Below are 27,855 nucleotides of genomic sequence, written 5' to 3' on the forward strand. Positions count from 1 at the left end.
ACTCCAGGGTGGCAGACTGGGCTGTGGAGGCACGGGATATTTGGGACCACACTCAGGATGCCATTCGGGCCTCCAAGGAGAGAATGAGGTCTTCCGCCGATGCACATCGGCACCCCGCTCCGACCTTTGCTCTTGGTGACTTGGTGTGGCTCTCCGCCCGTAACATCAGGCTGCGAGTTGAGTCCACTAAGTTTGCACCTCGCTACTTGGGTCCTTTCAAGGTCCTCGAACAGATTAACTCCGTGGTCTATCGTTTAGCCCTTCCGCCACGCCTGGGTATCACCGACACCTTTCATGTGTCCCTCTTGAAACCTGTACACATGTCCCGGTTTTCCGAGTCATCTGCTGGGACATCGGGTTCGTCTACGGACGATTACGAGGTGAACGCTATTTTGGGGTGCAAGGTGGTACGTGGCAAAAACTTTATTTGGTGGACTGGAAGGGTTATGGTCCTGAGGACAGGTCTTGGGAGCCTGCTGAGCACATTAGGGCTCCGCAGCTCATTGCTGCCTTCGAGCGTAACGAGGCCCAAGGAGGGGGGCCATGTTAGGGGTCGAGTTCCCACCTCTGCACAGGGGGAATCTTGGGCCATCTCCGCTGCGGTCTCCCATTCTTCTCCTGCCGCAGTGGAGGCTGCTCAGCGGAGACGTCAGTCTCAGCGTCTCGATCAATCTGACTCTGTGAGGAGGATTACTGCTGCTATTCCAGCTTCTGCTATTGTAGTCAGTGCTGGGCAGCGGCGAGCAGACGCTTTTGGGACTAAGTCTTGCTTTTCTCCTTCTGAGCATGCCCAGGGTAAGATCTTTCATTGGAGATCGAGGGTCACATGCTTGGATACTGCAGCAAAGCCCATTGGTCCTTCAGGAAGGATCTGAAGGTGCTCAGGCTTTGCGGCAGCTTCTCATTGGTCCTTCTTGGAAGGTCCTGTTTGGGCTGCAGCTATAAAAGGCTCGAATGGCCGCACGGCCATGCGCTAGTGTCTTTCTAAATTATGTGCTTTGCGCCAGTGTGGTCATGTGTGATTGTGTTCAGGGACCCGGCTGAAATAAGCCCCTAGAATGCTGGCACCTCCGGCGAGGAGTTTGTGTGTCTGAGTACATTCAGGGACCTGGCTGAAATAAGCCCCTAGAATGCTGGCACCTCCGGCGAGGAGTTTTGTGTGCATGCATGACTACTGACTGCTCTCACTTGGGTAGTTAGCCTGTGCTCCTGTGAAGTTAACAGGGCACAGAGCTTTGCTTTCACGGCTGCTCTGTGAGTTAACCGAGCTAGCCAATACCGCCATATAGTGCTGCCATTTGTCTAGCAGCAGGTTCTCCTGCACGGTGGACCCCGGGCTGCGAACGCACCAATAACAATAAAAACTATTTTCCTCGGTGCGTTCCGCTAGCCCTAACACACTACTACTCCCCTTTTCCCTGGGTGGGGGAAGGGTACAGATGGAAGGCGTATACAGGTGCCAAGCTAAGGCACGTGGCCCCGGAGTCTTCACCATCAGAAACAAGCTGGAGAACAGTGCAAACTAGAGCGCCCCAAGTGGTAGGGCCAAGAAAGGAGCTCTTGGTCCCAGAATACCATACAACAGAGTCGTGACACTGTTTTTGAGTTTGCCAAAAGGCGTGGGAGACCCCACAAATATATGGCCACCAAGGTAAACACTAGGTCTGACACCAAACTAATCCAGCTCAGCACCCCAAGAACACCATGTTTTTCAGCAGCAGGGACAGGGAAAATGGTTTGAGTCGAGAGGAAGATGGATGGTGCGAAATGCAGGGATATTCTTGAGCAAAACCTGTTTCAGTCTGTCAGTGACTAAGGGAAGACATGTAAATGTTTTGGAGCGGCTTAGTCAAAGCCCACACCTTAATCCAATTGAGAATCTGTGGTCAGATGTAAAGATTGCTGTTCACCAGATGAAACCATCTAAATTGAAGTAGCTGGAGCAGTATTGCCTTGAGGAATGAGCAAAAATCTCAACAGCAAGATGTGGAAAGGTCATAGAGACTTAACAAAAGTGACTTGCAGCTGCGATAAGGGCTAAGAAGGACTGGGCCCAGCTAGTAGACACACAGCCATGATGAACCACATCAATAAAATGTCCAGCTCAAAGAAAATGCAGGTCACACCTTTATATGCATATGGTGCAGACAGACTGAAAAAAAACGAAGGATATGAACTGGGACATAAACTGATGTGCATGCAGCATGTAAGTGTGACGCCCCAGGGTCCTGGTCATCACAGTGGCATTGCTTTCCTCACGGGGAGAGTGATGTCACGCTTGGAATCGATAAAGGATTCCTTTTATCAGGTAATCACAATGCACACAACATATTCATACTTCAGGCCAGAAGGAGGAGCTCTGAACCCAGATTAAGGGGAACTCCCCTATAAATACATTCTAATCTGGAGGGAAAAGGTTTTTTTAGTCAGTCTGTCAGTTGACAGAGGAGAGAGCAGTCAGACATTGAGTGTCGGAAGGACTGAAGGAGCAGTGTAGCCAGAGTTGCCGCAGCTCCTGGGGAAAGAGAGAGAGAATACGGAAGGAAGAACATTGTTTAGTGAGCGTGCAGGAGAGCGAAGCACAGGAGAGAGATACCAGGGGAGCCTAGCAGCGATTTGGCTACCTCCCTAGTTGAGCACAGATATCGGTAGCCGGAAGACCGAGGTTGTGAGGGACTCTAAGACTTACAACAGAAACCATCAGGACAGCTGGATTACACATCACCTGTCTGCCCTGATACCCAGGAGGCACAGTGGCACATAGAGCCCGGGTCGTGATAGAGACCCTGTAAAAAGGCTTGAGTCACCTGTCATACGGGTTTGTGTCCTAACCTATATGGGGGACAGAGAAGAACTGCAAGGACCTTATCAGAAGCCATAGGCAGTAAGGGACTACAACACCACCGTGCTTTGAGGAAGGCTTTTAACTCCACCTTGTAAAGGGGACTCTGAATTCGCTTCCAAGCCGGCCGGACTCTGCCTGTATCTGTGATCTGGTGCCCTGGACTGTGGCTGCCTGAAGTCTTCAGTAAACCAGGTAAAGAGACTGCAAATCGTTGGTCCCCACTAACAGAATACCACAGGTGGCGTCACGAACACAAACTTTATTCAAAACCCCTTTAAAGGGAAGGTGCCACCAGTTTTCTTGTAGTTTGTTTTTTTGTGAAATTAAGCTTAAAATAGTAAATAAAATGTATTAATGCAATGTTTGCACTGCTTGCAAACATTTCTATATGAAAAATATTATATATTTTCTTACAAATATATATATTGACCACTAGGGGGAGCATTTTCCGTTTTAGACCTCAAGCAGCTATAGTGAGACTTACCAGCTTTACCGTTAGCTGGAAAATTGGGGCAGTAACTGCTGACATCAGCATTTCCCTCCCCTTTTGGGTGGTCTAATATCCCTGGGGCAGAATGAAGAGCAGCATCACAGGGCAGCGCCATTTTGTGTGTGACTGCCCTGTGATCTGCTATCACCAGCAGTTACTGCATCAGAAGCACAGTTAGTTTATGTGGTGTGTATGGAGCAGCATTGTCTGTGCAGAGCTGTCTGTGACTCATCCCTCAGTAAGATAAGAAGGAGCTCCAGGTCTGCAGTGAATGGCCAGGCATTGTGGAGGGAGGGGAGAGATACATTGTATGGCTGAGAGAGGTGTCAGGTGTCACCTCTCTCTGCTGGCTGTGAATGCAGCTTAATGGAGTGAATGGAGCTCCTGTGATAGAGAGTAAGTGGAGCTTGGCAGAGAGCACTGGGCTATAATAAAATGGCTGCTAGTCACACCTACAGCAGTGAGTTGTGCAGCCCACAGAGGCGTGCCCAGCTCACTGCTAACACCTCTCCAATGTTATAGATAGGGTCCTCGCCGGTCTATTATCTCCTATGTCCATGGGGTGCTGTAAAATGACACTGTTAGTGTCGTGAACTGCTGTGAAACCAAGATGTCAGCCCCCAGTTCCTTCTTTAAACACATATAACACACGAAATCTGTTTCACATGCATTTAAAACTTGGTTATAGCAGCATGTTCTGCTACATTACAGTTTTTTATTAATTATCTACAAACGCGGTACCTTACCTTTAAGCACATTCCCTGTAACATGGGCACCCAGGGCCACGGACCGGGTCGCCACCACCGTGACATCCCCCTGTGAGTACCTGACCCGGTGCCAAGTATTCCCACTGCCCTGGTGGGCGTTCCATAAGCGCACGTTCACACTGGCCACTGAACAGAAAAGAAAAACAGACAGAAACATGTTCTTTACCTGAACTGATGGAAACCCTAAAAAAAGCAGTGAAATTCTAGGTTGTGAGGTAACAAAACACAAAAAATGGCTGAGGGTGATACTTTGGCAAACCACTGTATGTCCAGCTCTGAAATATGAGAGAGATGCACAACGGGCACAACTTTTGAACAGTTGAGTCATGTGCCACAGTATGATTGTCTATAGGTTGTCATATCAGTTTTTTAGGGAATATGGGATCTAATGCAGCAATTCACAAATTATTTTCCAATGACAGCTTTAAGTTAAAAGAACTTCTATATGAAAATTGAGGCACACTGTGTTACAAAATGGTTTAAAATAAATGTTACCGCCCAAGACCATGCAATAGACTAACTAGATAAGTTGCAGATTTTCAGAACGGGATCTCTTTTCATAAAGGATGATAACGGTTCCCATTGACTTAAGGCCCCGTCTCACTAAGCGATTTACCAACGATCACGACCAGCGATACGACCTGGCCGTGATCGTTGGTAAGTCGCTGTGTGGTCGCTGGGGAGCTGTCACACAGACCGCTCTCTCCAGCGACCAACGATCAGGGGAACCTCTTCGGCATCGTTGAAACTGTCTTCAACGATGCCGAAGTCCCCCTGCAGCACCCGGGTAACCAGGGTAAACATCGGGTTACTAAGCGCAGGGCCGCGCTTAGTAACCCGATGTTTACCCTGGTTACCAGCGTAAATGTAAAAAAAAACAAACAGTACATACTCGCCTTTCGGTGTCCAGGTCCCTTGCCGTCTGCTTCCTGCTCTGACTGAGATCCGGCCGTACAGCGAGAGCAGAGCGCAGCGGTGACGTCACTGCTGTGCTCTCACTTCTCACTGTACGGCGGCTCAGTGAGAGCAGGAAGCAGACGGCAAGGGACCTGGACCCCGAAAGGCGAGTATGTAGTGTTTGTTTTTTTTTACATTTACGCTGGTAACCAGGGTAAACATCGGGTTACTAAGCGCGGCCCTGCGCTTAGTAACCCGATGTTTACCCTGGTTACCAGTGAAGACATCGCTGGATCGGTGTCACACACACCGATTCAGCGATGTCAGCGGGGCCTCAACGACCAAAAAAAGGTCCAGGCCATTCTGACACGACCAGCGATCTCACAGCAGGGGCCTGATCGCTGGTACGTGTCACACATAGCGAGATCGCTATGGAGGTCGCTGTTGCGTCACAAAACTTGTGACTCAGCAGCGATCTCGCTAGCGATCTCGCTATGTGAGACGGGGCCTTTACAATTGAATCTCACACAATGTTTTTCTTCCCTTCAGGAGCAAAGTTGAACAAAGCATTTCCTATAGGGTGTGTAGGCAGTCAGCAAGATAGAGCCTGCTGCAAACAAAGGCTGAGATTAAGTGATTTGTCACAAATGTACCTGGCCGCGGTGATGTGACACTTGCAAAAGGCTCCAGCACTGATAGAGTGCTAAGAGGTTTTACTTCGTGGAGTAGCAAAGGATTAAGGTGTCAAGGAGAGACATCTGGTCTGTGTGGTGAGAATCTGAACGATATTGTGAAAGGGTGAGCCCTGTACAACTGTATGGGCTATTTTGTTTTGCCTTATGCCGAACAACTATTTATTAGTGATGGGTGAACGCGTGGATGTTCAGGTCCTGCGGGTTCAGTCGAACATCTAAAAAAGCATGACAGCGTGCCAAACATGGGCTCTGATCGTTAAGTAAAATCATTACTGCTGGTCAGAAAGCTGGGGTTCCCACGCTGTCCAATGATAGCATGAGTCAGCAGATGTGACTGACGGTAAAAAGGTTACCTCTGGTCTCAGGCGTCGGCCGATGAGAATACTACTCCCATCAGCGTACATCTGCTGTCGCTGAAAACAGCAAGAGTGGGGGCCACTGATAGGAGTATTCATCAGCCGACGCCTGTGCTATAAATAAAAAAAAAATGAATGGGGTCTCTTCTATTCTTGATAACCAGCGCAGGCAAAACTGACAGCTGTGGCCTGCAACCCTAAGCTGTCAGCTTTATCATGGCTAGGTTATCAAGATTAAAGACCAAAACAGAAAATAACCCTTAAAAGATACATTTATTTCTACTTTTAAAATTTCATCAATATACTTGAAATATATAAACTGACACCACGAAAAAGACTGGGTATTGGTGGGCCTGAGCAATGGACAAAAGGAGATGATAAGTGGCAAATTCCTCATTAGACCCTAGTATGATCCTAAATGACCTGTGCCCTTCCTAACAGTGGAGGTTGACACCCTAACACACGATATGGTGCCCCCACTCCACATCGGCTGTCCCTTATGTCCCTAAAGAGCCCTAGCTACTACCCAAACCCAAGTCCCCCCACACCATGCACACACAACAAAAAATCTAGCTGAGTAACCTAGCCTTAATGAATTTTCTGCATAAAAAAATAAGCAAGAAAAAGGCTTGACCATTGAATAAGGCTGTGGTTATTTCACAATCTATCAGACAGATGTAAACCATAGATGCATATAATCATGCTCATTTAAAAATGATAATATAAACCTGGGTACCAAATTACTGATAGTATCTATTGGCTATAGTATGATATAGGTATAGATAGCCAGGTTAGTCAATTTTACATAATCCCTGTACTTTTAGGTCTACACATCTATAATATAACGCTGGGAGCGTCACTCTCTCCAAAGCCTTTATAGACTGCGCAAGCGCAAGCTGGACCCCACAGAGTGACGCTCCCAGGAGATCGCGGTATGCGTAAGCACTGAACACACACCGCAATCTCCAACGGAGAAGCAGGGACGTGCCAGGAGGGTGAGTATGCAATATTTACCGGTCCTCCGTTCCATAGATGCGCGCTGCTCTATCCTCCACATCCTCTGCCTGTGACGTTCAGTTCAGAGGGCACGATGACGCGCTTAATGCGCGCTGCCCTCTGACTGAACAGGTAAATATAGCAAGTGCCGGGGGCCTGAGCTAGCGGCGACTCCGGCACCTGACCCCCACAGCGCGCCGGTGTCCCCGCCTGCTCAGGCCCCCAGCATGCGGCGCCCAGCACAGCCACGCACAGCCGCCCGCACTCAGCACAGCCACGCACAGCCGCCCGCACTCAGCACAGCCACGCACAGCCGCCCGCACTCAGCACTGCCACGCACAGCCGCCCGCACTCACCACAGCCACACACAGCCGCCCGCACTCACCACAGCCACGCACAGCTGCCCGCACTCACCACAGCCACGCACAGCCGCCCGCACTCAGCACAGCCACGCACAGCTGCCCGCACTCAGCACAGCCACGCACAGCCGCCCGCACTCACCACAGCCACGCACAGCCACCGGCACTCAGCACAGCCACGCACAGCTGCCCGCACTCAGCACAGCCACGCACAGCCGCCGGCACTCACCACAGCAACGCACAGCAGCCGGCACTCAGCACAGCCATGCACAGTCGCCCGCACTCAGCACAGCCACGCACAGCCACCCGCACTCAGCACAGCCACGCACAGCCACCCGCACTCAGCACAGCCACGCACAGCCGCCCGCACTCAGCACCGCCACACACAGCCGCCCGCTCTCACCACAGCCGCCCGCACTCAGCACCGCCACGCACAGCCGCCCGCACTCAGCACCGCCGCGCACAGCCGCCTGCACTCATCACCGCCACGCACAGCCGCCCGCACTCAGCACAGCCACGCACAGCCGCCCGCACTCAGCACAGCCACGCACAGCCGCCCGCACTCAGCACCGCCACGCACAGCCGCCCGCACTCAGCAGCGCCACGCACAGCCGCCCGCACTCAGCACCGCCACGCACAGCAGCCCGCACTCACCACAGCCGCCCGCACTCAGCACCGCCACACACAGCCGCCCGCTCTCACCACAGCCGCCCGCACTCAGCACCGCCACGCACAGCCGCCGCACTCAGCACAGCCACGCACAGCCGCCTGCACTCAGCACAGCCGCCCGCACTCAGCACAGCCGCCCGCACTCAGCACAGCCACACTCGGGCAGTAGAGCCGGAGAGAGAAAGATGGGAGCAACATATGGCAGAATGGAAACAGGAACAGGCAGAATGGGTGCAGCACATTACAACAGAATGGGGGCGCAGGATGGGAGCAGCACATGATAGAATGGGGGCGCGGGATGGGAGCAGCACATGACAGAATGGGGGCGCGGGATGGGAGCAGCACATGACAGAATGGGGGCGCGGGATGGGAGCAGCACATGACAGAATGGGGGCGCAGGATGGGAGCAGCACATGACAGAATGATTGCGCACGATGGGAGCAGCACATGACAGAATGGGGGCGCACACATGGCAGGATGGGAGCAGCACATGACAGAATGGGGGCACAGGATGGGAGAAGCACATGACAGAATGGAGGCACACACATGACATGATGGGGGTGTAGGATGGAGCAGCATATGACAGGATGGGGGCGCAGGATGGAGCAGCACATGACAGGATGGGAGAGCAAGATGGGAGCAGCACATACCAGGATGGAGACCATATACCAATATAAATGCTCGCCACCTGGGCATAGAACGGGTTCAATAGCTAGTATAATAGATTGCCACAAGGTAATATTTCTCAGCAACCAGCACATTTTACCTTAGCATGCTAAATAGAAACCTTGCTCTTTTCTCGGAGGAACATACTACAACAAAGTGCAATACACCAAATATCATAAATGTATTGTCATAATAAACAATAGCATGCTAGGAATACCATAATAGGTAACTTATCTGAATGAAATAGCATTCTTTGTCCCAGTGTCCTTGTGCCAAACATGGGCTCTGATCGTAGGTAAAATCATTACTGCTGGTCAGAGAGCTGGGGTTCCCACGCTGTCCAATGATAGCGTGAGTCAGCAGATGTGACTGACGGTAAAAAGGTTACCTCTGGTCACAGGCGTCGGCTGATGAGAATACTACTCCCATCAGCCTACACCTGCTGTCGCTGAAAACAGCAAAAGTAGGAGCCGCTGATAGGAGTATTCATCAGCCGACGTGTCATGATCTCTGCAGGCAGAGATCATAGCAAGCCTATAGAAGGACAAGCTCTCGGAAGATGGAACTATACTGACCATGAACTAAGCCTGCCGCGCAACTAGAAATAGCCAGGTAGCATTTCCTATTTATCACTAGATGCCCAGCTCTGGCCTAAGACCTAAATAGCTAGCAGAGGGAAATATAAGACCTGGCTCACCTCTAGAGAAATATTCCAAAGAAGACAGTAGCCCCCCACATATAATGACGGTGAGTTCAGATGAAACAACAAACGCAGCAGGAAAATAGTCTTAGCAAATTTGAGGTCCGCTTACTAGATAGCAGAAGACAGATAGTATACTTTCATGGTCAGCAGAAAAACACTAACAAAACACCATCCAGAGATTACCTTAAACTCTGGCATTAACTCATAACGCCAGAGTAGCAATCCCTGATCAACGAGAGCTTTCCAGACACAGTAACAAAACTTCAGCTGTGAACTGGAACAAATAGGCAAAACAAAACATGGACAAAAGTCCAACTTATCTAGTAGTTGTCTAGAAGCAGGAACAAGCACTGAGAGGCATCAGATAACATTGTTGACCGGCAAGAAACCACCAGAGAAATGAGCCTAAATAGCGACACCCACCACTGATGGAACCAGGTGAAACAGGAAGGAGGATGACAAGTCCAATTCCACAAGCGGCCACCGGGGGAGCCCAGAATCCAAATTCACAACAGTACCCCCCCCTCAAGGAGGGGGCACCGAACCCTCACCAGATCCACCAGGGCGACCAGGATGAGCCCTATGGAAGGCACGAACAAGATCAGAAGCATGAACATCAGATGCATTGACCCAAGAATTATCCTCCTGGCCGTAACCCTTCCAGTTGACCAGATACTGGAGTCTCCGTCTGGAAACACGAGAGTCCAAAATTTTCTCCACAACGTACTCCAACTCACCTTCAACCAACACCGGAGCAGGAGGCTCAACTGAAGGTACAACAGGTACCTCATACCTGCGCAATAACGACCGATGAAAAACGTTATGAATGGAAAAGGACGCAGGGAGGTCCAAACGGAAAGAAACAGGATTAAGAATCTCCAATATTCTATAAGGGCCGATGAACCGAGGTTTAAACTTAGGAGAAGAGACCCTCATAGGGACAAAACGAGAAGACAACCACACCAAATCTCCAACACAAAGCCGAGAACCAACACGACGATGACGGTTGGCAAAACGCTGAGTCTTCTCCTGGGACAACTTCAAATTGTCCATAACCTGCCCCCAGATGTGATGCAATCTCTCCACCACCGCATCCACTCCAGGACAATCCGAGGATTCCACCTGACCGGAGGAAAATCGAGGGTGAAACCCCGAATTACAGAAAAACGGGGACACCAAGGTGGAAGAGCTGGCCCGATTATTGAGGGCGAACTCTGCCAATGGCAAAAAAGCAACCCAATCATCCTGGTCAGCAGAGACAAAACACCTCAGATATGTCTCAAGGGTCTGATTAGTCCGCTCGGTCTGGCCATTAGTCTGAGGGTGAAAAGCAGATGAAAAAGACAAATCTATGCCCATCCTAGCACAGAATGCCCGCCAAAATCTAGACACAAATTGGGTACCTCTGTCAGAAACAATATTCTCAGGAATACCGTGCAATCGGACAACATTCTGAAAAAACAGAGGAACCAACTCAGAAGAAGAAGGCAACTTGGGCAGAGGAACCAAATGGACCATTTTAGAGAAACGGTCACAGACCACCCAGATGACAGACATCTTCTGGGAAACAGGCAGATCAGAAATAAAATCCATCGAGATGTGTGTCCAAGGCCTCTTAGGAATAGGCAAGGGCAACAGCAGTCCGCTAGCCCGAGAACTACAAGACTTGGCCCGAGCACAAACGTCACATGACTGCACAAAGACTCGCACATCTCGTGACAGGGAAGGCCACCAGAAGGATCTTGCCACCAAATCCCTGGTACCAAAAATTCCGGGATGACCTGCCAATGCAGAAGAATGTACCTCAGAGATGACTCTGCTGGTCCAATCATCCGGAACAAACAGTCTATCAGGCGGACAACGATCCGGTCTATCCGCCTGAAACTCTTGCAAGGACCGCCGCAGATCAGGAGAAACGGCCGACAAAATTACTCCCTCCCTAAGGATACCTGTGGGTTCAGAATTACCAGGAGAGTCCGGGTCAAAACTCCTAGAAAGGGCATCTGCCTTAACATTCTTAGAACCCGGTAGGTATGACACCACAAAATTAAAGCGAGAAAAAAATAAAGACCAGCGCGCCTGTCTAGGATTCAGGCGTCTGGCAGTCTCAAGATAAATCAAATTTTTGTGGTCAGTCAATACCACCACCTGATGCCTAGCCCCCTCGAGCCAATGGCGCCACTCCTCAAACGCCCACTTCATGGCCAAAAGCTCCCGATTCCCAACATCATAATTCCGCTCTGCGGGCGAAAATTTGCGAGAAAAGAAGGCACAAGGCCTAATGACGGAGCAGTCGGAACCTTTCTGCGACAACACTGCCCCAGCTCCGATCTCAATGGAAGAGGGAGAAAAAATATACCCCAAAAAGGAAATTTTCTGGACCCCAAAAACGCACTTAGACCCCTTCACACATAAAGAATTAGACCGCAGAACCTGAAAAACTCTCCTGACCTGCTGGACATGAGAGTCCCAGTCATCAGAAAAAATCAGAATATCATCCAGATATATTATCATAAATTTATCCAGAAAATCACGGAAAATATCATGCATAAAAGACTGGAAAACTGAAGGGGCATTAGAAAGACCAAAAGGCATGACCAAATACTCAAAGTGGCCCTCGGGCGTATTAAATGCGGTCTTCCACTCATCCCCCTGCCTGATCCGCACCAAATTATACGCCCCACGAAGATCAATTTTAGAGAACCACTTAGCACCCTCTATACGAGCAAACAAATCAGTAAGCAATGGCAATGGGTATTGATACTTAACAGTGATCTTATTCAGAAGCCGATAATCAATACATGGTCTCAAAGAGCCGTCTTTTTTTGAGACAAAGAAAAACCCAGCTCCCAAGGGAGAAGAAGATGGACGAATATGTCCCTTTTCCAAAGACTCCTTTATATATTCCCGCATAGCAGCATGTTCCGGCACAGACAGATTAAACAAACGACCCTTTGGATATTTACAACCCGGTATCAAATCTATGGCACAATCGCACTCACGGTGCGGAGGTAACGACCCAAGCTTGGGTTCGTCAAAGACGTCTTGATAATCAGAGAGGAACTCAGGGACTTCAGAGGGAATGGACGACGAAATAGAAACCAAAGGTAAGTCCCCATGAATACCCTTACATCCCCAGCTCAACACAGACATTGCTCTCCAGTCCAAGACTGGGTTGTGAGACTGCAACCATGGCAATCCCAGTACCAAATCGTCATGTAAATTATACAGCACCAGGAAACGAATAATCTCCTGGTGATCCGGATAGATACGCATGGTAACTTGTGTCCAGTATTGTGGTTTATTATTAGCCAATGGGGTGGAGTCAATCCCCTTCAGAGGAATAAGAGTCTCCAAAGGCTCTAAATCAAAACCACAACGATTGGCAAAGGACCAATCCATAAGACTCAGAGCGGCGCCAGAGTCAACATAGGCGTCCGTGGCAATGGATGACAAAGAGCAAATCAGGGTTACAGACAAAATAAACTTAGACTGAATGGTGCCAATGGAAACAGACTTATCAAGCTTCTTTGTACGCCTAGAGCATGCTGATATAACATGAGTAGAATCCCCACAATAGAAACACAATCCATTCTTCCGTCTAAAATTCTGTCGCTCGCTCCTGGACAGAATTCTATCACACTGCATACTTTCTGGCGTCTTTTCCATAGACACCGCCAGATGGTGCACCGGTTTGCGCTCCCGCAGACGCCTATCAATCTGAATAGCCATTGTCATGGACTCATTCAGACCTGCAGGCACAGGGAACCCCACCATAACATCCTTAACGGCATCAGAGAGACCTTCTCTGAAAGTTGCCGCCAAGGCGCACTCATTCCACTGAGTAAGCACAGACCATTTACGGAATTTTTGGCAGAAAACTTCAGCTTCGTCTTGCCCCTGAGATAGTGCCATCAAAGTTTTCTCTGCCTGAAGTTCCAAATGAGGTTCCTCATAAAGCAAGCCCAAGGCCAGAAAAAACGCATCCACATCGCGTAACGCAGGATCCCCTGCTGGCAATGAGAAGGCCCAATCTTGAGGGTCACCCCTGAGCAAGGAAATCACAATCCTAACCTGCTGAGCAGGGTCTCCAGCTGAACGAGACTTCAGGGACAAATAAAGCTTACAATTATTTCGGAAATTCTGGAAGCTAGCTCTATTCCCTGTGAAGAACTCCGGCAAAGGAATTCTCGGCTCAGATACCGGAGCATGTACCACAAAATCTTGTAAATTTTGTACTTTCGTGATGAGATTATTCAAACCCGCAGTTACACTCTGGAGATCCATTATTGTCAGGTGCACACAGAGCCATACAGAGATTAGGAGGAGAGAGAGAAAAAAGACTGCAGCAAGGCAGACTGGAGGAAAAAAAAAAAAAAAAAAAAAAATTCCAGCAGACTTCTTATAACTCTCCTTTCTCAACCTGGGTCTTTAACACTTTATTGGCCGGTCAAACTGTCATGATCTCTGCAGGCAGAGATCATAGCAAGCCTATAGAAGGACAAGCTCTCGGAAGATGGAACTATACTGACCATGAACTAAGCCTGCCGCGCAACTAGAAATAGCCAGGTAGCATTTCCTATTTATCACTAGATGCCCAGCTCTGGCCTAAGACCTAAATAGCTAGCAGAGGGAAATATAAGACCTGGCTCACCTCTAGAGAAATATTCCAAAGAAGACAGTAGCCCCCCACATATAATGACGGTGAGTTCAGATGAAACAACAAACGCAGCAGGAAAATAGTCTTAGCAAATTTGAGGTCCGCTTACTAGATAGCAGAAGACAGATAGTATACTTTCATGGTCAGCAGAAAAACACTAACAAAACACCATCCAGAGATTACCTTAAACTCTGGCATTAACTCATAACGCCAGAGTAGCAATCCCTGATCAACGAGAGCTTTCCAGACACAGTAACAAAACTTCAGCTGTGAACTGGAACAAATAGGCAAAACAAAACATGGACAAAAGTCCAACTTATCTAGTAGTTGTCTAGAAGCAGGAACAAGCACTGAGAGGCATCAGATAACATTGTTGACCGGCAAGAAACCACCAGAGAAATGAGCCTAAATAGCGACACCCACCACTGATGGAACCAGGTGAAACAGGAAGGAGGATGACAAGTCCAATTCCACAAGCGGCCACCGGGGGAGCCCAGAATCCAAATTCACAACACCGACGCCTGTGCTATAAATAAAAAAAATTGAATGGGGTCTCTTCTATTCTTGATAACCAGCGCAGGCAAAACTGACAGCTGTGGGCTGCAACCCTAAGGGTAAAAACGCTATAAAAACTCATTAAAAACTCATACATTATGCATCCTATCATTTAGAATGCATTCTGCATGTTTGTGCACATGGTGCGTTTTTTTTTCCGCGGAAAAAACGCATCGCGGTAAAAAAAGCAGCATGTTCATTAATTTTGCGGATTTTCCGCGTATTTCCCGCAATTCTATGCATTTGGGAAAAAACACATAAAAAACGCGTCAAAAACGCATGAAAAAACGTGAAAAAAACGCATTTCTGGCAGAAATGTCCGGTTTTTGTCAGGAAAATTTCTGCAAGAAATCCTGACGTGTGCACATAGCCTAAGCTGTCAGCTTTATCATGGCTAGGTTATCAAGATTAAAGGGGTCTCCACAGAGTTGTTTTTTAATTATTTAAATAATTAAAACAAACAACATTGGGTCCCACCCATTTTGACAACCAGCCAAGCTAAAGCAGACAGCTGGGGGCTGGTAAGGGCCATGGATATTGTACCCCCATCCTCCACAGAAAAGAACGTACAACCAAAGTGGGAGTGGGAAAAACTTATCCTGTAGAGACTATTGAAGCAAGTGTAAAGTGAAAAAGAAAAATGCTGTAAAAATTATTAAAAAAAACATTTTTTTTTTAATAAAAGTTTAAGTCACCCCCATTCAAAATAATATAAAATAATACAAAATACACATATTTGGTATTGCCACGTTCAGAATCACCCGATCTATCAATATATAAAAAGAATTAATCCGATCAGGGTAATGTGAAAAAAAAAATCAAAACGCCAGAATTACATTTTTTTGGTCACCAAAACATTGCATTAAAGTGCAACAATGAGCAATGAAAAGCTTGCATCTACACCAAAATGATATTAATAAAAAAAGTCAACTCAACATGCAAAAAAATAAGCCGTCACCCAGCCCAGATCATGAAAAATGGAGATGCTTATTACGGGTCTTGGAAATGACAAGTTTTTTTTTTGTTTTTTTTTTACAAACTTTGGATTTTTTTCACCACTTAAATAAAAAAGAACCCATACTTGTTTGGTATCTACAAACTCGTAGTGACCTGGAGAATCATAATGGCTGGTCATTTTTAGCACTCAGTAACCATGGTAAAAAAACAAAAGCAAAAAACAACTGTGGAATTGCACTTTTTTTTGCAATTTCACAGCACTTCATTTTTTTCCCTTTTTCGAGTACACTATATGACAAAACCAATGGTGTCATTTAAAAGTACAACTCGTCCCACAAACAAACAAGCCCTCACATGGCCATATTGATGGAAAAATAAAAAAGTTATGGCTCTGGGAAGAAGGGGGACCAAGAAATGGAGACACGCAAAAACAGAAATACCCCTAGTCCTTAAGGGGTTAATCAAAGGCGGTATTTCAGTTTCACATTTCTCAGCAATTATCTCTTCAAGTTGAAAAAAGAAACTGCCGAAACGCGTAGTTTTAGGTGGGGTGAGGGGTAAAATTTGTGTCTATACATGTGACATTTTTGGATTCATTAAATATTGAGAAGTTCTTTGCATAAACATCTATCACTGTTCCTTCAACGCTCGCAGGATACACTCCTTTTTTTGCTTGGATACAGCTATGCTTAGTCTGGACTGAACTACTTCTGTGCTGGAGCGTCTGAAACGACCGTCATAGTGGTGAGCTGAAATTATCCATATTTTTTTCTAAACAAAAATAATCCTGTGGATTGGCTTAGTACTGTTTCTGGAAGAAAACAAGCACATTTTTGTATTCATGAACAATTCCTTTCCCCTTCCTGTACAGAATAACTCCATGCTGCGGTCATTAGTGACTGTAGCACCTAAGCGATTAGTCCGAGAAAGGGAGATCTATCTTTCACCTGACAGGGGCCTAATTTAACAATTCTGGCTCGTCCAAAGCCGAAAATTTAATTAAAGGTTGCCTAGATTACATAATTTCCCCTTCTTCTATTTTTCGATTGTTGCTAAAAGCTCAATATTTCACTCCACTCCATGATCACAATGAAATAAAACCTACACAAATTATTTAAGCATATATTTTACAGAGGTCTGCACTTCCCAGAAAAAAATCTAAATCTTATATCGAAGGAACACTTAAAGACATTGAAAATAATTGACATTTTATATAATTTTACTATTATTCTCCATTTATACCGGACATATATGGACAGATTTTACGGTTTAACCTTCAGGTCAAATGAAGGAATTAAAGACAGTATTTGGCCGTATGTAGACGATTGGCCTGACTCACTAATCAATTAAAAGCCAAAGTTTTGTCAAGCATCTCATTCAAATAATCACTGTAAATGAATGTAAATGTCAATTTAATAGTGGAAAAGAAATATATCAATGAAGTGTACTATCCAAAGAATTCACCCATTGAACAAAGGGAAGACTTGCAGAATTATACATTTACAACACGATTGTATTACTATTTGACTAATACGTGGTAAAATTATTAGGTAATGGAGCAACATATGGATAAACTATCATGACTAGCGGAAAAGATGGTGGGAACTTTGCTGCAAAAATTAATCAAGGGTTTTTCTGCTTTGGAGAACCCTTTTATTAAGGCCTCCAAACGTATTAGATAAAAATAGGCCAATAAAAGGTTGTTTGTTGGTTAGACAAATAGTTGATCAATAGCGTAAATGACCCAATCTCAGACTGCATTATTTGGGTAAGACTTTTTCAGCAGGTGATACAGGCAGTACTCATCATTGTAAGAAAAAATCCAACATGTCTAATCGGTCTTTAGAACAATAATGAACGTTCGTTCGTCATCCATCAGTTGAAATGAAGATTGACATTTGTTATGGTCAAAACTGGCCATTTCGGATGACTTTTGTCTAATATGTATGGATATAGTTTGATCTTATGATGTCCTGCCACTAAGATCCCCTGAGATCAACTGTTTTCTTGGGGTAGAAAGCAGCAGTAAGTGTACCATTCTTCTTTGCCACCAAGACAAGGGAAATTGAGCATTACACAGTTCTTAATGAAGTCAGTGGGTTGTCCATGTTATGCTTGGAGACACTGGATCCTCTAGAGCAGAGGTGTCAAACTGCATTCCTCGAGGGCCGCAAACAGGTCATGTTTTCAGAATTTCCTTAGCATTCCACAAGGTGCTGGAATCATTCTGTGCAGGTGATTAAATTATCACCTGTGCAATACAAGGAAATCCTGAAAACATGACCTGTTTGCGGCCCTCGAGGAATGCAGTTTGACACCTCTGCTCTAGAGTGAGACACACTTTTTGTAGATGCTCGATTGATTGTTTATCAATTTTCACAAATAGGGTTTTTGAACATTACTTAAAATATAAAATGTAGATGATTTGGATACTTTAGTCAAATATGGTAAAATACCCAAAACTCCAATCTACATGGTGGTAAAATCCAGTGGCGAAACAAAGAAATTAGAGTTGGTGCGAATTGATTCGCATGTCCCAGTCCGTTGGCCACAGCAGTAATCTGTGGCTGTTGGAAGGAAGTGGAAGAACTGCTTTTCAGCTGTTGGCATCTGCGGATCCTTTTTTGATTAGCCAGCCTGGCGCGACATCATGGTTGTGGAGTGACACACTTGAAATGTGGCTGGCCCATCATCAGAAAAGCCACAGATGCCATCAGGTAGGAAGTGGTTCTTAGGGCTTCTGTCCTGTTGTGGCCACAGATTGCGGTTGTGGTTTGTGGACTGGGGCGTAGATTTGCACCAACTCTAAAAGAAACCATTTTGATTTTTGCTATATGGCCCCCTCACTCCTATTGCAAGTACGCTATACTTCTGATACATTAGTCCATCCATGAAACTTTATTTACCGTTCTAAGTAACCGGGCATGTTGCCTTTCTCACACATCGTGGTACAGCTCTGCTCTGCTGTATCTGCCCCTTTAGCTATGAACAAGTTAATGGGATTACTTTTTTGCTAATGTAAATCAGAAAGTGGAAAAAAAAATCTGACAAGTTTTCCTATTAAAAAATAATTGTAATCAGGGTGCCGTTTTGAAGAGAAAGTGATGATGGGAGATAGACGGACAGTGCGGAGAGATGGATCGTTTTAATTTGCACCAATTAAATTGAGGTTCAGAGGACCATCTTCTTCAATCTTCATGAATACTTTATTTTCTGGCTGCTCTGGAGCTATTAAAAAGAATGATTGAGTCAAGATCCTAGCACGGTATCCATGATGAAATATCACCTTTCATGCAAAAGCCAAGTACCTACTGCTTGAACTGATAGTGAATAGTTAAAAACCGCACAGATGAAAAATAACTGCGTGCAATATGATAGAGACGGTATTTATATGTCTGAACCTTTCATAACCTAGCAAATGAGATGGAGTCTGCAGAAAATTGTGGATACAAGCGTACAATACTGTATTTCAACAGTTAGTGTCACTTTGTCTCGTCTTATTGGTTATATTAATATGTTTTTGCCACAATATATCATAACCTCTCCAAAATCCACCTTCAGGACAGAAAAATCCCACCTGGATTAGTTGTGGTCTTCTCCATAGGCATAGAAATTAGTTTTCATATCAATAGATGAAAATGATCATGTTAGATGTACTCTATCTAGAGTTTTTTTTAGGACAGGCTACCAATGTGTGATTGGTTAGGGTCTCATCCTCAGGTGAATAAATGTGCAATGCAGAACAAAAGCACCTTCAATATTGGTTCATCTGCATTCAAGTAAATTGGACGAAGCTGCAAGTTTCTCCAATTCTGGATTAAAAGTGAAGAATTGCTATTGAGTCCCAGTGGATGTGCTGTGTTTTTTTATGGAAAGTCCTGTGACTGACCCATGTTTTTGATCCAAGGTGTGAACCCTGACCATATTTCTGCAGATATTGTAAAAAAATGTATTTAGATGCTACCCTGCCAGGACCTTACCTCTAATATGATATCAACCTAAAACAATATTTTTTTCGTTGGTGTAGTCATTCCTCCACCACAGAGTGAGCTTAGCTTATCTCTCTTTGTACACGTTGCCGAAAGAGAATGAACTCACACTGACTAAGTCATATATGACTTGTGGAGATGGCAGAAGATCCCACTGAGGGCAGACTGCAGCTCCCTGAGATTGTCTTGAATCAGCAAGTGAAATGGTAATTTTTGTGTGGTTTCAAGGGGTTGTATGCAAAGCAACTACCTCCAGAAGAAAGATGTGCCAAAGAGGTGATATGAGAACAGATATGAAAAGTTGAGCTGCAATGTCAGTCACAGCCTATAGGCTAGAGTGGCACTATTTCAGAAAAAAAGGGTTTTTGTTTTCTAATATTATGTAACCTTGCCTTCCTCTGTATTGATGCACTAGTAGAGTCATTCCTGGTCACATGGAGCCATAAATGCCCCTCTGAGAAGACTATTACTCAAGTACATATCTTTATATACCTTTAATACAATAACCCATGGAGCAGGGGTATATACATTTCACACTGGGTAGTAGCGACATCGCTATTGCAAGTGGATATATGTAGCAAGGAAACCTGTACACCACAATGCAGAAGATAATCATTAGGCAAGTTGGGCGTAATTTCCGGGACCCGTGAGCATGTTCAGTATGGATGTTGTATGGCTTTGTAAGTTTGTGATTCATTCCTGCAGGGGATCATTTTGCGAGAAGGTAAATGAGTTTTACTGATGCCCCAGTCCAGACCTTGTCAGTTCCATTTAAAACTCCCCACTGTTCTCCGCTGAGCGAGCCTGCGCTTGGGCTGCCTCCCTGCTCATTACTGTGTAGCCAAGGCTAGGAGCAGGCTCCCATTAATGAGGGCAGCAGGAATCATTAACCTGCATCAATGCCAGCAGGGCTACAATATTGCCGACTAGTGAGAGGAACAAACCCTGAACAGGAGAGGGTTTATCATCCTTAACACTATAATTATTGTTGGGATCTTCAAGTGTTTCCCCCTCAACAGGTGCCTGGTAAACAGAGAAGAACATTTAATCAGCTACAACCTTGTAAGATTCATTTACGCTTCATCTTATGCGATGTATCAAATGTTCTCAATCTTGCAGCTGTTTGGTAAATGCTCAGCGATAAAGAATGATAAAGCTGCCGTGATATCTGTCAGAGAATCCCAATAGCATGTGATTGCTTTATAATGGGGTAAGCAGAAGCCTATAAGCAGGTGACACTGAGCAGACCTGTAGATCAAGTCACGACAAAAGTGTAGGATAGAGTTGCGAAAAATGATTTACAGATTTCTGGTCCAACGTCGATAGTCTGTGGCCTCTGGATATGAATTCTGTGAACCTATTATCTGCCAGCATCCTAGGTGCTTGCGGACTAGAGCCCTGCTTACCTCCTCCTACTTGCCGGCATCTCTGTTGTCTTCGGATCAAAGCCCTGCATACCTTCTCCTAAACTGATGGGATCCCTGGTGCCTCTAGAACAGAGCCCTGTGTACTTCCTCCTATTTGCATCTTCGATGCCTCTGGACCAGTGCCTTGAGTACCACCTCCTTTTTGCCAGCATCCCCGATGCCTCCAGACCAGAGCCCTGTGTACCTCTTCCTACCTGCATCCCCAGTGCCTCCAGATCAGAGCCCTGTGTACCTCTTCCTACCTGCATCCCCAGCGCCTCTCTGGACCAGAGCACTGCATACCTTCATCTACCTGTCAGCATCCCCAGCACCACCAGTAATATGTACTTTTTCCTACTTGGCAGGATTGCTAGCACCCTTGGACCAGAGCCATGTATACCTCCTACTATGTAAGCCAGGCACCTTTGCGCCAGAGCACTAGAAGTTTAAATATATTTGAAGTATGAACGTAAAACTAACAAATGGAGAAAAGCCGTCCTGGTCAGCTCTGGGTTAAATTAGTCCGCCTCTCTTTGGTTCTGGGGCGGCTATTTAATGCTGGTGGTTCCTGGATTCTGAGTCGGTTATACTTCCGTCTACTTGGTTTGAGGTAGCTGACCCAGGTGATTCATCTGTAATCGTTGTGCCTCTGTGCGTGTGTGCCTTGCTGTGTATGACCCAGTTTGTCCCCTAACTACTGCCCCTGTTCTCTGCTTGGTACTTCTCTGTCTGTCCTGGCTTTCTGACCCATTGGCTTGTCTCTGACTAATCTGCTGTTTTGCGCCTTGGTACCTCCGTTCTCACGTGGTATCTCCGCCCCATCATCCCTGCAGTGATCACGTGACCACCCTAGTTCAGGTCTTGTGTGCATTGCGTGCCTCATTCCTCCCTCTCCCTGCGCTCCCGCTAGCGCCCCTTAGGCTGTCTTTCTATTACACTAGGCAGTGTCATTACATCTGGACTAAAGCCTTGTTTACCTCCTTCTACCTGTCAGCAACCCTGGCGCCTCCGGACTAGAGCCCTGTGTTCCTTCTCCTACCTACTAAGATCCCCAGTACTACTGGATCAGGGCACTTCATTCCTCCTCCTATCTGGATCCCATGTCTCTAGACCAGAGCAATGGGTACTGCCTCCAGAGTTGAGAGTACCTCCTCCTACCTGCCATTACTCTTGGTGCCTCCGGACCAGAGTGTGTACCTCCTCTTAACTGCCAGGATCCCTGTGGCCTCCAGACCAGACCCTTATGTACCTCCTAGCTGCTGGGATCGCCAGCACCTCTGGACCAGAGCTCTGTGTACTTCCTTCTACTTATTGGCATCCCTGGTGCCTCTGGAACAGAGCCCTGTATACCTCCTCCTAGCTGCCAGTATCTCCAGTGACTCCAGAGAGCTCTGAGTACCTCCGACTACCTGCCAAGATCCCCAGCACCCCTGGACCAGAGACTTGCATACCGCCTCCTACCTGCTGGCACCTCTGGCCCAGATCCCTGTGTACCTCCTCCTAGCTGCCAGGATCCACAGTGACTCCAGACCAGAGGTCAGAGTACCTCAGATTACCTGCCAAAATCCACAGCACCCCTGGAGCAGAGCTATGCATATCTCCCCCTACCTGATAGCATCATACGCACCTCTAGATCAGAGCCCTGTGTACTGGCTACCCAACGAGCACGATCCAAAGCCCTATGTATCTCTTCCTACCTGCTGACATTTCCAACACATCTCCTGCTTAGTAGGCCTGGCACATCTTCATGTGGGAGTTAAGTAACAATGATATAATGCCATGCCTGTTAATCAAAAGAGGCACTGCAGATAGGAGATTTGCAAGGCTCTGGTCCTGCAGTGATGGCCTACCAATGTGGTTGGTGGACCAGGGTCTTGACAACTTTTTGCTCAATTCTAGCTCAGGAACCTGCAAAAATACACTGTCTGGTCATCAACCATGTTTGTGAGAGTCCTTGATGAAATTACCTTAAGCCCCCCAGGAATCAGATTTCAGCCCACACATTGCAGCATTCCCAAAACCCAGCTATTGCTATGACACAGATGTCCTTGACAAAGATCTCTTTTGGTCTAAACGTTGGACCATATCTGTTTTGACTCCTTGCCATATCAAAATAAATTTCACTTGCAGCAGAACCTACGTTTTTTATCTATTTCTTTGGTGCTGAGGTTTCCACTCCTATAAGTCAGAACCAAGGGTTCTAACCTCGAGCACACTATACTTTCAGACACTACTGCTGTCGATCCTCTTCTTCCTATTGAACCTTAGAAATTGGGTTTTCCTCAGTAAGTTATGATCAGATTTTAAATTGAGTGTTTCAAATATTATTGCAAAATAGATTGTGGAGACCATCTGTGAAGAAACCAGAGCATATCTTAATTACCCAGACAACTATGTTTTTGCAAACCAAGAAGAATTGACTTTTTATCTGTATTTTGGCTTGTGGATTTAAAGGGACTCTGTCACCTGAATTTGGAGGGAACAATTTTCAGCCATAGGGGCGGGGTTTTCGGGTGTTTGATTCCCCCTTTCCTTACCCGCTGGCTGCATGCTGGCTGCAATATTGGATTGAAGTTCATTCTCTGTCCTCCATAGTACATGCCTGCGTAAGGCAAGATTGCCTTGTGCAGGCATGTACTACGGAGGACAGAGAATGAACTTCAATCCAATATTGCAGCCAGCATGCAGCCAGCGGGTAAGGAAAGGGTGAATCAAACACCCGAAAACCCCGCCCCTATGGCTGAAAATTGTTCCCTCCAAATTCAGGTGACAGAGTCCCTTTAAGTGCTTATGTCTGGTGGGTCGAGAAGACAGACTTGCAAACTGATATACTATTTAACATACTGTGTAAGTCTGTAATAGTAACTTGTACATAGTGTGCGTTTATCTTTGTTTACTGTGTGCTGATATGCCAATTGTGTATTGTATTCTGTAACCAGTTTGTTGACTTCGAAGGTAGATAGGGGAAGGCTGTGAGGGGGACTGAAGGACACTGGGCAATTCTAAAAATAACTTACATGCTTCATGTATAAAAAGACCCAGAGAGCAGATCTCATCACACAGAGCTACCAGCCAGCCGAACATTCTGAAAACCACCCAACGGACAAGAGACAGGACTGCAGACAATCCATCATGGCACCATCATGAGGGACACGGATCTATGATTCTATAGGAAACAACCTAGGAGTGGAAGGACACAGATCTGATCCAGTGACCATCTCTGAACCATGGATATGTTTGGGGAAAGCCAGGTTTGGGACCCGCTGGTCGCCTGGGTCCATGGAGATGGTCGGATAAGCCAGGTGGTAACTCTCGTGTCAACTGGCTTTGGAACTTGTATGGACTCTATGGACTGTTCTCCATCATCTCCCTACGCCTGTCATTACCTCGTGTGTGTGTATCACAGGTGGAATAGAGACCCTGGGAGCTCTGACGTAACATCTACCATTATCCCGGCGAGTCAGCGGTAGGGTGGGACCCTGTAATTTGCACCATTTTGGGGGTAATTGCTGGGATTGTTCTGTTTGCTATTGGGTGTTGTGGTTCAATAAAGTATTGCCACACTGTTTTACCCTAACCCTGTGTTGTCCGTGTAGTATTCTGCCAATGGGGAGAGAGCGCGGGCATTCAGTGGTATGAGTCCTGGTCCATGCAGTCTTGCTAAAGGCAGCTGGGCCAGCGGACAAGAGCACCCACTGACCCCATTTCTCCACACCATCATTTTGTATTAATCTGGATAAATTGGTGAAGCTTTAGTGATTTAAACTTTATTGAAATTATTTCAAATCAAGTCAATTATTAGTAAATGTACCCATATAGCAAGTGCTAGATTGACAAGTGCTGCAGCACGCCTATACCATTTACATAGTGTGTCTATCATAGGGATAATGTGTATAAAGCACAGAGCGTTGAACGAACGCTCTCTGCATTAAGTCAACAGATGAAGCGCCAAACATTATTATGACTCCAGGAGTTATTCAGCTAATACTGAAGCATAACATAAGTGCTCATAGAAAAAAAATATTTCAGAACATGGCACAACTATTCCCATATAGCTTCAATACTTGACCTTTTTGGTACATGAAGAGACTTTAAAAGGACTTACCGCTTGCCATAAATGTAATTTTTTTAACCTGGTGTAAATGCAGCCGTTCTCCTGAATCCCAGCGTTGTTTTTCTTTTGTCCCTGCACCTCTCCGTTCCAGAGCTAAGGCCTTCTCTTCCTTGTATATAAAGTTAGCCTTGTTAGTTAAGGGTGGTGTGGTCAGCCTCATGAGAATCATGCCCAGTTGGCTAAAAAGCTTAGATTATCAATCAGGGAAGATGGGGCCATATCTCTGGAACAGAGAAACGCAGAAAGAAAAGAAAACAACGCTGGATTCAGGAAAACAGTGGCATTTGCATAAGGTAAAAAAATTACACATTTATGGCACGTGACAGGTCCTATTTAAAACTTATATATTTTCAGCCACTGTAAATGAGGATGTTCTCAGGGGATATTCTGTGCACAAAACTGAAGGCAATTCTTGATATTTTATAAAAAGATTCTAAACCTGAGCTTCACTTTAACTTGCAAAATATATTACATTACCGCTAATGGAGGCTTTTCTGCCACTTACATCTTACATTATCCCATGTTCAACCGGTAATACACTTTTTTCCAATTTAACATCTCCCCTCCACCCCACTGGCTTTAGCGAGTCTACCTGGTCTCTAATAACCTCCACATCACTACCCTATGAATCCTCTTATTGCCATTATCATCTGACATGAGAACATGCATATTCATGAAGCACTCAGCACTCACCTCATTAAAACCCATCATGCTCACCTCTATCCAATAAACAGTATGAAAAAAAAATATAAAAATCAGGAGCAGAATGGGACTTTCTCTTTTTCCTAGCTATTTTAGTGAAAACTAGTTGTGGCGGCTTATCGCCTTACATTTTATTTCTTAGACCTTTACAACCATTACAGTGTATGGTGAATTTATAGTTAATATCACCCAGTCCCGTCATCTCGCAATCTGTGGTGTGCTGACCTCCATTCAGATTATCTACTAGCCCTGAAAGAGACAATAATTTAAAGCCGATTGCTAATTGTGTTAATTAATGTGTTAATTTAGGGCGAAGATCCCTGAAGCATGATGCCTCCATCCTAACCAATACCAGATCTGTCTCTTGTTCTGATGGCAAAAAAAAAAAAACCTCCAGGAAGATGGAAGATCCCTTCATTGCCCCAGTTTACTTCATACTTTTCTTCAGCAACTAAAATCTTGTGTGCTTTGTACGTACAGAGCAGCAGCTAGGCGTTTATTCTAAAGTGTCTTTATAGGTTTTTCATTCTTGGTACCCCCCAAGTTATGCTCCAGAGTTTGTAATCTCTTATTGTGCGGTATACATTCCCTACAGGTGTAAGCCATGGACCGGGGTGGGCTACTCGGGATACATCGAAGACGTGGACAAGGAAGGCAGTAAACCCTAAACTTGTCAAATTAAGTTTTAGGCTGGGGTCACACTGGAAAGTGCAATGCGAGAAACTCGCGCGAGTCTCTCACTTCAATACCCGGCACTCAGGACCGGAACGTGCGGCTGCATGTGTTTCTATGCAGCCGCACGCTGCGGTCCTGAGTGCCAGGTATTGATGCGCAAGTTTCTCGCATTGCACTTGCAAGTGTGACCCTGGCCTTACTGTGAAACTCAGACTGGTTACTCTTCCATCAAGCAACAAAATATGACAGGTTAAGTCACACACACACGGTCAGACCTGACCGGGACCCGTTATTCAGTCACGGAAATGTTGACTACGTTACTATAATTTACCCAATTGTGCGGCCACCGAGCATTTACCTGGTAGACTGGAACAATTACATGAACGCCAGGGGCGGCCTGTTGGTGGTGCAGCACAGCAGCTTACAAACTTAACAAGATGACCCTAAACTCCCTTGGTAGAACCCAGTTATGGAATTATACACCGTCGTGTTCACTTTAAGGACCATGTGAGTGCAATGGGCCACTCCTCAGATCACCTCTGTACACGTCAGTAAATCCCCTTTAATACTGTAGTCTCTGCAAGCCACTAGTGGTTCAGCAAGCTGAGTCTGATGGGCACTGATGCATTCTGCCTGTCTGAGTTTGGCGCCATACTAACTGTGTGGGCATGCTCCCATGTGCACGCTCCCACAGCAATCCTCTCAGTGTCCCTGAGCTCAGGACCTGTGTTGTGGCAGAGATGAACCCGCCTGGATGACGGCTGTTTGACCAAGGCATGACATGTTTCTAAACAGTGCGTGGTACCACAGCTGACTTACTGGAAGGCCCTCCGGGTGTGTCCTGGGTATTTCAGCTCCATGGCTGGCGCTTCATGGAGATGTCACACTTCCTTCCCTTTCCAAGCTTTTTCAAGATGGCCTCCGAACCAACACCTTCCTGTCAGGCACTTCTTCCTAATTGTTTATACTTCCCCTTGTCTTGGGGCTCTGTTCAAACTGCAGTTGACACCAGCAGAACAGAGTCCATGTTACACAACACCCCTCTCTGCCCACAGAGTCGCTGTTCTTATTTCTCCTCACAGAACTGGAGTCGCCGCCTCAGAATCAAAATCCTGCACAAACCAGTTTAAGCCAGTCATCCAGCAGTTACAGGGGAAACAGTGGCCTCCAGTGGCTGGGGATTAGTACTGCAGGCAATAATATTATCAATTTTACATGACCTACAAAATAGAACAGCAGCTGCAAATGACATGCAAACGGTTAATGGTAGGCGGCGGTCAGCGGCATATTCCCCATGACCTCACACATCTTCTATGTCATGTAATCCTTCATTGTATATAATATTTAAATACAC

At 46.1% G+C, this 27,855-nt stretch overlaps 1 long non-coding RNA gene across 3 annotated transcripts in view; it reads right to left on the minus strand.

The window, feature by feature from the left end:
* LOC143809256 (uncharacterized) overlaps nucleotides 1-27,605 on the minus strand; it is a 165,997-nt gene extending 138,392 nt beyond the window's left edge. For all 3 annotated transcript variants that reach the window (XR_013222178.1, XR_013222179.1, XR_013222180.1), the window contains exons 1-2: nucleotides 27,321-27,605; nucleotides 4,082-4,228 (exon numbers count right to left, since the gene is read on the minus strand). This is a non-coding gene — a long non-coding RNA (uncharacterized LOC143809256). The remainder of the gene's footprint in view (nucleotides 1-4,081; nucleotides 4,229-27,320) is intronic.
* Between the last annotated feature and the right edge of the window lie 250 nt (nucleotides 27,606-27,855).

This window comes from Ranitomeya variabilis, chromosome 2 (assembly GCF_051348905.1).
Source record: "Ranitomeya variabilis isolate aRanVar5 chromosome 2, aRanVar5.hap1, whole genome shotgun sequence".
In the NCBI taxonomy this organism is placed as follows: Eukaryota; Metazoa; Chordata; class Amphibia; order Anura; family Dendrobatidae; genus Ranitomeya; species Ranitomeya variabilis.